This window comes from Orycteropus afer, unplaced genomic scaffold (assembly GCF_000298275.1).
Source record: "Orycteropus afer afer isolate SDZICR_OR568_19922 unplaced genomic scaffold, OryAfe1.0 scaffold00032, whole genome shotgun sequence".
Taxonomy (NCBI): domain Eukaryota; kingdom Metazoa; phylum Chordata; class Mammalia; order Tubulidentata; family Orycteropodidae; genus Orycteropus; species Orycteropus afer.
The window spans coordinates 10771203-10780146 of NW_006921619.1; the positions used below are offsets into that span (position 1 = coordinate 10771203).

The 8944-nt window shown below is 41.5% G+C and overlaps 1 non-coding gene across 1 annotated transcript; it reads right to left on the reverse strand.

Annotated features, from left to right (window-relative positions):
* Positions 1 to 8149: 8149 nt before the first annotated feature.
* Positions 8150 to 8256, reverse strand: LOC122149584. The gene has a single exon (XR_006163222.1). It is a non-coding gene; the product is annotated as a U6 spliceosomal RNA (small nuclear RNA).
* Positions 8257 to 8944: the final 688 nt, after the last annotated feature.

Genomic DNA, 8944 nt, shown 5'->3' on the forward strand with positions numbered 1-8944 from the left:
GCTAGCTTTTAAGATCCCAGTCACTACTCGCCAAAGTAGGAGGTGGAACAATGTTTTGTATAGTATGTTATGCCAGTTGAGCTTGATATCCCCTGTGACTATGGTCCCAAGCCCACAGGTTCAACTACTCAGTCCCTCTGGGTAGCTGGCTGTGACCAAGCTGTGACTACAGCTGTAGGATGTATCTTGAGTCAATCTCTTCTGAGATATAGAGGAGCTAAATGGAGCAAGTGGGGGAGCAGAGGAGAAACAGAGTATGATAGAGGCCAAGACACATGGAGATCTTCAAGGAAGCAGGAAGCAAGCAGAAGCTGAAGAAACAAGGATCTTCCCCCAGAAAGAGAAAGCCTTACCCTAGAGCCTACACTCTAAATTTGGACTTCCATGCAGTGCCTAAGGCATTTGATTGCTAACCAGAAGGTTGGCGGTTCAAACCCACCAGCCACTCAGTGAAAGGAAGATGGGACAATCTACTTCTGTAAAGATTTACCACCTCAAAAACCCAAAAGGGGTCCCGATGAGTTGGAATTGACTCAATGGCAGTGAGTTTGGTTTTTTGGAAACTGTGAGAAAATAAATCTCTGCTTGTTAAAGCCATCCCCTTATATTTCTGTGATAGCAGCACTAGGTTATTAAGACACTAGTTTATCTAGACCATAGTTTGACTCAAAGGGACTTTTTAGTTTTAAGGCTCAAAATTCAAAAGGATGCCTAAAGGCAAATGGCCTGGGTGGGTCACCCCAACTCCATGGACCCAGAAATCTTGATTCCAGGAGAATGAAACTGAGAAGTGTGAAAGTTTTCTCCCTGCTTTTTTTGTTCTGTTCACTTCCTACACTTCCTTAAACACCTTGTTCAGGTCTGATCTCCACTTAGAAATCTTTCCTGATCACTTCAGCCTGCAAGAATTCCTCCCTTCTTTGGTTCTAATTGCTTTATTTCATTTACTCATTAAATATCATTTGATAATGTATTACTCAGGGTTCTCCAGAGAAAGAGAACCAGTATGTATCTATCTATTGTGAGACTTATTTTAAGAAATTAGCCCATAGAATTGTAGAACCTGGCAAGTTCAGAATCTGTAGGACAGATAACAGGCTAGAAATGTCAGCAATCTTGACTCTGAAATCAGTAGGCTAGGCTGTGGACTAGAAAATCTGGCATGATGCCTGTGTTACAGTCTTGAGGCAAAACCCTTCTTCCTCAGGAAATCTCAGCCTTTTGCTCTTAAGCCCTTCAACTGATTGGATGAGGCTCACTCACAGCGTGGAGGGTAATCTGCTTTGTTTAAGGTCAACTGATTTAAATGTTAAATCATAGCAACAGCTAGACTAATACTTGACCAAACACTGGGCACCACAGCTTAGCCAAATTGGCACAAAACAACAGGTGGCATGTTAAATACGGAGCTGTACATGGTTAAACTCACTGCCATCGAGTTGCTCCTTACTCATAGTAAACCCCATTGGGTTTCTGAGGTGGTAAATCTTTACAGTAGTAGATTGCTCCATCTTCCTTCCACAGAGTGACTGGTAGGTATGAACCAGCAACTTTTTGGTTAGCCTTAGGCATTGCGCCACCAGAGTTCCTTTTTGTACATTCTTATCAAGTATTAATTTCTTCTCCAACAATAGGATTACTTACTCTAATAATTACGGCTAACACCTATTGAGTATTATTCTGTGCTGGCTCTTTTTAAAGCATGGATTATCTCATTCCACGTTTACAGTATTATCCATGCTTAGTTGTTGTGTGCTGTTGAGTCATTTCCAACGAATAGTGACCCTGTAAGACAGAGTGGAACTGCCCCCATAGGGTTTCCTAGGCTGTCATCTTTATGGGAGCAGATCACCAGGTGCTTTCTCTTGTGGAGCCACCGGTGGGTTCAAACTGGCAACCTTTGTTAGCAGCTGAGTGCATAGCCACGGAGCTCCAGGGCTGATTGGAAAATTGAGACATAGGTTTGATAACTTGCCCAAAGTTACTGAGCTATTCCTTGAGTGAACTAGGATTCAGTACCATCCACTGTGATTCCAGAGTCCATTAATTGCATTGACCATTGTACATACTGCCTCTGCTAGACTGTTCTAGGAACTTGAGATATAATAATGAACAAAATGCTGGACTGTTAACAAAATGGTTGGTAGTTCAAACTTACCCAGCCACTCCGCAGGAGAAAGACTTGGCTTCTGCAAAAGTTTTAGTTATGAAAGCCCCATAGATCAGTTCCACTCTATCACATGGGGTCACTATGAGTCTATATTGACTTCATAACACCTAACAACAATAATGCATGGATCTTGGAGCCTGGGCTGTCCCACTTAGCTCTGGATCATAGAGGGTTCTTGAGCTGTTTTCGCTTACTGTCTGTGATTAAGTCTTGGCTCTCCATCTTGTGGACTCCTGTAGGGCTGGCATCCTGTGTCCTCCTGCCTTCCACCTCCAAGCAGCACATACTAGTGCACAAGAGGTATCAGTAACACCTTTAAACTAATTCAAACTCATTGCCATTGAGTCGGATGTGACTCATAGTGACTCTTCTTTGGGTTTCTGAGGTGGTATCACTACGGAAGTAGATTGCCCAGCTTTCCTTCCAAGGAGTGGCTGGTGGGTTTGAACCACCAGCCTTCTGCTTAGCAGTCAAATGCTTTAGGCACAATGCTACCAGAGCTTTAAACTAAAGGATGTGTGAGAGCAGAAAGGGTGTGTTTCTGGCTTTGTCACTGTAAAACTGAAGAGAGGTTTATCTACCACTGTGGTATCTGTTTCTTTATCAAGGAAATGAGATACTTTGATATCCACAAGAATGGTAAAATCTCTTAGTGGACATTAGGTTTTTCTCCACAGAGATAAGAAACCAATAGGACAAGATTTTCCTGTGATTTCTAGCTCTCTGATTGGTCCAGGGTCCATAATTTCAAGGTTAAACATGAGAAAGCTATCTCCATGCTGCTACTTTTTTTAACAAGCCAGAAGTGAGCATGAATCCTCTAGAGGCTAAAAAGCAGTGTTAATTTTCTCACTAACATGCATCTATTTCATAGAGTAGGTAATTACAGTTAAATGTATAATTTTTAATAGGCTTCGAAAGAGAGAAGAAAAAGAAAGATAATGATGAGGAGGTTTATTATGCAAAACCAGGAGCATTTGCTTTTTTTTTTTTTTTTTTTTTCTGAATTGGCCTCAGGGTTAAAAAAAGTTGTTCACCTCCTTTTGATTGAGTTCACTTCTAATAATTATATTCACCACTGTCTTTTGAGTATATATTTGATGCCAAGCACAGAGCCTAACAGCATCATTACCTGATCCTTTCTGTGATCCTCCAGGGAATATAATAACCTTATTTAACAAGCTCAGAGAGGTAAAGTCCTTTCTCAAAACCATCTGACTGGTAAAAAGCTAGTCAGGGATCAAACTCCATTCTGCCTGGTTCCAGAGCCTGCTGCAGGCAGTACTCTGTCCAGGTTAGTGTCTTAGTTTCCTAGTGCTGCTGTAACACAAATGTCACAAATGGATGGCTTTCCAAAACAGATTTATTTTTCTACCGTTCTGGGGGCTAAAATTCCAAATCAGGGCCTTAGCTGTGTTGATCTACCCTGTACTTGTAGAATCTCAACTGATTGATCACATCACATTTGATTGCATTATGGAAGAGATTACATCACATTAGCTGAGATATTAGACATAGGGGTTAGGATTAGGATTCCAACACATACTTTGTTATTGTTTTTATGTGCCATTGAGTCATCTCCAACTCATAGTGACCTTATGTACAACAGAATGAAACACTACCCAGTTCTGTGCCAGCCTCATAATCCCTACTGTACCTGAGCCTATCTCTGTAGCCACTGTGTCAATCCATCTTGCTGAGGGCCTTCCCCTTTTTTGGCTGACCCTCCACTTTACCAAGCATGACATCCTTCTTCAGAGAGTGGTCTGTTCTGACAATATGACCAAAATAGGTGAGACGAAGTGTGGCCATTCTTGCTTCTAAGGAACATTCCAGCTTCACTTCTTCCAGGACAAACACATATTTTGGAGGGACACAATTCACTCAGTAGCAGTTAGCTGTTGTTGTTGTCAGGTGCCATTGAGTTGGCTCTGACTCATAGCAATCCTACATACAACAGAACAAAACACTGCCTGCTCCTGAACCATCCTCACATTCCTTGCTATGCTTGAGCCCATTGTCAGCCACTGTGTCAGTCCATTTTGTTGAGAATCTTTCCCTTTTTCATGGACTCTCTACTTTACTAAACATGATATCCTTCTCCAGGGAAAGGCCCCTTCTGATAACATGACCTAGTTAGGTGAGATGAAGTCTGGCCATTATCACTTCCAAGGAGCATTCTGGCTGCACTTCTCCCAGGACAGATTTGTTCGTTCTGGCCGTCCGTGGTACTTTCAGTATTCTTCGCCAAAGGCAACAGTCAGCTATTATCTCATTACTTATTTAGGGAATGAACTTGTTATCAATTTGGTGAAGAGGCACACCCCAGAGGCTTGGCCTGTTGGGAGTTTAATTAAAGACCTTGGAGGGGACCAGAGAGGAAATGTCAACTAAGAGGAGCAAGTCTGTTTCCTGGTTCTAGAGGAGCTACAAGTGATACCTACTTCCCTGCCTCTCTGATCCTGGGTCAAAGTTTGGGGAATGGCTACGTGAAGAGAAAAGATTCTGATCTGATTTCAATTAAAATGTCTGAGCCTGATAAAATAAGTTTTTCCTAATTTGTGGATATATTTATTAAAATAAAGTGTGTTTATATGAAATATCTAATGAGTATTTATTTGAAAGGGTATAAAAATGACATTCCATTTAGTTACACATTTAATAAATGACAAGTAAAACTTAGCTAAAATTAGAGTTGTCCCAGGAAATGCTGTATATGTCTATCAATAAGAGTTCAGAGAAAGAAGAGATCATTGGGGACGCAAGGCTTCCTGGAGGAGCTCGAACTAGACCTTGCAGGATGACTTGTGTTTGAGTAGGCAGAGAGAAAGATGAAGAGGGCATTTCAGGAAAAAAAAAAAAAAAATGTACGCAAGTCCTAGTGGCAGAGGAACTGGGGAGATGAGTCAGGTCATCTCCACATCACTTTGCCTTGAAGGAAATATTGTAAGTATAGTGGTTAAAGGGTGGCTTTGAAGTCATACACATTTTGGCTCAATCCCAAACTCTGCCAATTACAAGCTCAGTGGCCTTTAGCCGGTTATTCAAACACTTTAAGCCTGAGAATAATGACGCACACCTCACAGGGTCTTTGAAAGGATTAAATATCATGTAGTTTAGTTAGCTCCTGGTTCAGTAATTTGAGGTAGTCATTATTATCTCTCAGATCATTCTAGGATATCCAGAATCTAATCTTAACCATGCTCTATTTCACCTCAGTGATCAACAAATAAAAATTGTGGTTTCTTCTAGCACATGGGATCTACAAAGCAGTAAAATTCACCTTCTATGCCAAAAAATGATGGGGTAAAGGAAATGTATTATCAGAGTTCCAGCTTTACACAAAGCTATCTCAGATTAGTGACTTCCTTCTTCTCCTCAGCAACAACAATAACATTCCACCAGGCTTCTGGTCATTCTCTACAATCTCCATTTATCATGTTTTTCCTAGCACTTTGAAGAGTGAAATTCAGTCTAACGATCCCTGAGCATTATGAAAAGTCAGAAATAATGAGCAGGTCCCAACTCCTCTCATAGGTCTCATTATGTGAGGCTGGCTCACAGCAATTTCTGCTTTTTTCTCAAGTATTTGGTTCTCTATATGTTTTCTGGGCTTCCCTGTGGCCCCTTATTAGCATTTCCAGGAGAGCCAGAGACATGGGCACTAGTCCAAACTCTGCCACTTAGTAGCTAGGCAATCTTTGGTGGGCCATTTGAGTTTCTAGGCCTCAGTTGGTTCATCTGTATAAATTGAAAAATGTATTTGAAAGTACTCTACATGAGTAACATATAGTAATATGGGTAGATTAGTCAAGAAGGTCCACTATGTGCCCCTTTCTCCTTAACCCAGCCATTAGTTGAATCCCAGATTCTGCAAAAAAAAAAAATTGCTCCTCAATAGTTTACTCTGAATAAGGACTTAGGATCTTTGTGTCCATTTGGGGCAAGGAAATGAGTTTCCTAGTATTCTTTCTTCCTGGAAGCTTGAAAAAGGCCTCACAAAGGAACTGCCCAAAGGAACAGAATAGAGGGCACTTCTTGCTTTCTGGAATTGCAGCCCATTTGATGAGTCTTCAAGCAGATTTGATACAATCTTTTCAATGCAATGGCATGTGCCCATAATCTCTACCACCAAACACTCACAAACACACACACACACTTCTGCCTCAGTGGGCCTGACCTGGATCCCTGCCTTCTGGATGGAGTCATTCTGTGGTCTTCAGGTCATGGCTTTGCTGTGCTCATGCTGTCGGTTAAAATTCCAGACTCTGCTCAGCGTGGTTCATTGTAACCAATAAACAAGAGACTGAGGTGGGAGAACAGAAAGGCACTTTCATTTCTTTGGCAAAGGAAGGAAACAGCTGAGGGTAGTGCCTCCAAGATTGCTTCAAGGAAGGCTCCTTCAAACTTCCTTTATATACAATTAACTAAACGGAAAGTTATACAAAATCATGGGTATACATACTTCTACATTCTATACAGATGTAGTTAGGGTTATATACGTCTCCATATCTCCATATGTCACGTATATGAAAAATGACAGCTAAATTACACCCAGAGGTGGAAAGGTTAATATTCTTGAGACACTTAATGACCTAAAGGTCACCTGGGATACTAAAATGGTTACCAAACGCACTCAGGTTGGTTTTGGCTAGCTCTGGGAGGTTGGGATAAGTAGGATAAAGGGAGGAGGTCGGCTCACTTAACTGTCCTGCGTATCTGGTAAGGCCAGTATGCTCTGTCTTACTGAGCAGATTCAGCCCTTTAGATTAGAGAAGAGCAGGCTATTATCTTTATAGACCACCTTCTTCCTAATTTTACTGAAGCTTTATGATATCACCAAGAAAGGGTGTGACAGACAATGCTGCATCATTCAGGGGCTATTTTCCGCCCATGCACTTAGACCTTGGTAGAGCTGGTTACTGGTTAATTCAAATCTTCAACACACCACCAGCTCTGCCAGTATACTCAGGTTTCTCATGGGAAGCTTAAAGGTTTTGCACTGTATCTTATAAAAGTGGGGCTGGAAAACTGATGTAGCTTCCCAGGAGACATTTGAACTTTAGGAAATATCCCAGTAATGGAGAAATGTGATTTTTTTCCCCCCAGAAGTTATTGCCCTGCTCTTTGTGATCAGTTAACTACTGGATGGTGATAATCAATGGAAATGTGGCTGAGGCTGCAACCATAACTCATCTGTCTAAAGCTAATAATCCTTTGACAGAGGGTTCTTCAGTCAGGGCTTCACTGGGAGAGAGGGTAATTTGTTCATGAAATACCACAGTACTTGAGCATGGTCAGTGGTTTTTTTTTTTTTACCTTGTTGAGTAACTTCTCTGAGAGAAGACGGAACCCTGCAAACTTTGCTGATTATCAACATTGCCTGGGGTGCTTGTCAACAATTACAGATATCCACAGTCCCATCCCAGAACCACTGAATATTAGGGGAAGAATGAGAATTTATATTTTTAACAATTTGTTCCAAAGGTCAGCCAGGTTTGGAAATAACTTATTTAGTCCAACTGTCCTCATTTCATAAAGTAGTCAACTGTGAGCCAGAAAGGAGAAATACTTTCACTGAGATCTTCAAGCTAGGACTTGAGAGTCGACACTAAACCCAGGCCTACTGAGTCTTAGACTAGTACGCTGTATGTTGTGTGGACTTTCTCCTAACATACCAGCTCTCTTTGGGGGAGAGTTGTGTAAAATACATGTGTGTAAAGCACATTAAACAATGGCATAGTCCTTTGGTTGATGCTCTAAGGCACCATATTTAGCACAGACCATCAATTTACTGTAGTTAGTCAAATGCCTTGGTTAAGAATCCAGTGTCACCACTTACTATTTGTGTGACCCTGGTTCAGTTACTTACCTCTTAGTTTCTACATCTATAAAATATGAATAATAAAAAGAATATTATCCATCTTATCAGGTTGTTGCAAGGTTATTACATAACATGTATATATTTTTTTCTTTTTAAAGTATCTGGAACGCTTCATGAATTTGTACGTCATCCTTGAGCAGAAGCCATGCTAATCTCCTCTGTATCATTCCAATTTTAGTATATGTGCTGCTGAAGTGAGCACTGATGTATGTTTGAAAAGTGCTCTGTGTAGTGCTTGGCACTTGCACGTGCTCAATAAATAAATGCTAGCTTTGAGTATTTACTACATGCCAGACACTATACCAAGTGCTTTATGGACACTATCCCTAAAGTTCCCAACAATTCTGTGAAGTAGGCACTCTTAATTAAATCTTACTAATGAAGAGCTGAGGCTCAGAAGGGTTAAATGACTTACTTGCTCAAGGTCACAGAGTTGTGCGAAGCAGAACCAGATTCAGTCTCCAGAGTCCAGGTTCTTTCCACATAGCAGTGTAGCTTCAATGAAATTGACAAGATCTGTCCAAATGTTCTTTTTATGCCAGTCTCCCTTGAGGCAGCTTCTCTCTTCTTTCGGGTCCTCCATCTGTCCTGACTGACCATATTCTCAGCTCTGGCCCTGACCCTCTGACTTCCTGCTGCAGAGAAGTTGTCTGCTAGCTGTCACAGTAGAAATGATCACCAGAGTCGGATAAGTCAGAATCACAGGAACAGGGGCTTTTGCACTAGGAAGGGAGTGGGAGGCTGCATGGATGCTAATCCAGTGCATGAATGGAGGGAGGAGGGAGGCCCACTGTCAGTTTGCACTTACAGGACAGCACCTGGAGTTTTCCTTGCAGCTCTAGACAGGTCTCCGGAGGCATGCTGATGAAACAAAGTGAACCAAGGGTATT